Here is a 2,149-nt window from a genome sequence, read left to right as displayed (position 1 = left end):
TTTTATTTAAAGAAATGGCGTGTCGTCTATTTCCGGTGTAGCAAACGTAGTACATAGGGCGACATCTAGATGTCATCTACCTCGCCCTATTCACTATGCTTTTTTATAGGAGCTTTTCAAAGCTTTGCTTTGGTGTCGGAACACAACATTGAAAGTTTCTGGATCCACAACATTGAAAGTTTCTGGAACACAACATTGCAAGTTGATAAAAGCGTTGTAAAATGAAAAATTCTGTCAGTGAAAATTTAATGTTTTCCCTTTATCGTTTCGTTATATCATTTTAAGCGAATCTCGATCATTAAAGGCTTTTCCATTAACATCTAGCAAGTAATTATTTGGTAAATTATTCTTTCTTTCTTTTCACAGTCACAAAACTTTTGTGAACAAATGTTTTCACAGAGAAAAATTTTTGACAAATCATTTTTTTTTACATTTGAAAACAGAATCGTTCGCTTAATTTTCACAGAATAGGAATTGGCACCCGGCAAGTCTAAAACCTCATATATATGAATTTTCAGATGAATTTTTCCCTGCTTGCCTTGGAAATAACCGCGAACCTGACGTGTTGGAGGCTAACAGACCTCGGATAGAGATTTGGTCCAATATGCAGAAACATTTTTTTGTGTAAACTTGTGTTATTTATAAAAAAATTTAAATTAGAAGCATGTTTTAGAGAATTTCATGTGGTGTGATTATAAAATTTGATCTTTTCGACACTTCCCTATCTCTCTCTCTCTCTCTCTCTCTCTCTCTCTCTCTCTCTCTCTCTCTCTCTCTCTCTCTCTCNTCTCTCTCTCTCTTCGTGATGCATGTTACGTATACGCCAGAGTAAACCTGACTTTCTTGTAGAATCTTCAATTATTTCAGAAATAATTAAATATAATAAAACAAATGAGTTAATTTTAGAGTTTGGGTTTTCTCATTTGTACTGGTAAGTATATCTGAATAACCAAATTAAAAATAGTATGTAAGACATCTTTCTATGCAAACAAATGCGCTGTAGATACACTTGAATTTAATCAAATTGACAACAACGTTATAACGATGTGTTGGTGTATTTCTATATTTTGATTTCTAATGATACTAGGCATATTTATATATGTGCTTAAGTATGCAGAACAGATGCGCTAATCACTTGCAATTAGCTTGCAATGTCATGCAAATCAAAACTAAAATTAAAATTAAAAGTCCAATCATTTGTGATTTTGAACCCATACAATTTGGTGAACTGTTATTTTCTGCTTGGCAGATACTCAAGTGACGTATGCAATGATGTTTTCGCTGTTCACGGTGCAACACTTTGGTAGAGAGTACTCGATAAAAGACTCCGGTGCGCACATACCTAGAAACGTGTGAGTGTCTGATGGTTAGAAATTGCAAAAGACTGCGCTCCTGTATTTTTATGTAGGTACTCGCTCAACATCTATGAAGTTAATTAATATTCTAATGAAGACCTTACCGATATAAATTATAGGAAAAAATAATGCTGCGAACGCAGCTTTGAGACTGTGTGACTTACTCGAGTCAAATTGGACAATATTAGTTTATAAGTCTTTACAAACTTCTTTGTACCAAAGCTAAAATTGTTGCAAAAAAGTATAACCTACGTCTATTAACTTCAGATAGCACGATAGTAAGAAGTTTATATTTGTTGAACAGTATCGCCTACTCATAACGAAATGATTTTTCATATGGTTAAGCCACAACGCTGGATATAAGTACATATGTACATATTAAACGCACTACGGTCTTATCACACTGTACTACCTTTGCGCAAATTTTGCATAATTTAAAAAGTAAATCATAAAATTAACTTCACACGAATGTTTCTACTAGAGCTCTCGATTTTGTTCGCACATTTTCAAACAGCCCGGGTATATGAGCAGCGAGCATGATAAAAATATAGTAAGGTAGAACCGCTGAGAGTCACTTTTAAAATTCTTGACGTTTCCAAACAATTTAATTTTTAAATTTTCTCACAAACTCACACACACATTTTCATTTTCAATCTCAAGCAACAACAATTTCGAACAATTTCATTTTTTTATTTTCACATTTATATGATTTTAAAATGTTGGCAAACTTCAAAAAAAAATCATGGCCGACAAATTGAGAGAACGGTTATACCTTGCTATGTTTTTATCATGGT

The sequence above is a fragment of the Rhagoletis zephyria genome, unplaced genomic scaffold, assembly GCF_001687245.7.
Source record: "Rhagoletis zephyria isolate East Lansing unplaced genomic scaffold, Rhagoletis_zephyria_1.1 Rzeph_scaffold_01999, whole genome shotgun sequence".
NCBI lineage: Eukaryota > Metazoa > Arthropoda > Insecta > Diptera > Tephritidae > Rhagoletis > Rhagoletis zephyria.
Note: the sequence above shows the minus strand (reverse complement) of the source record.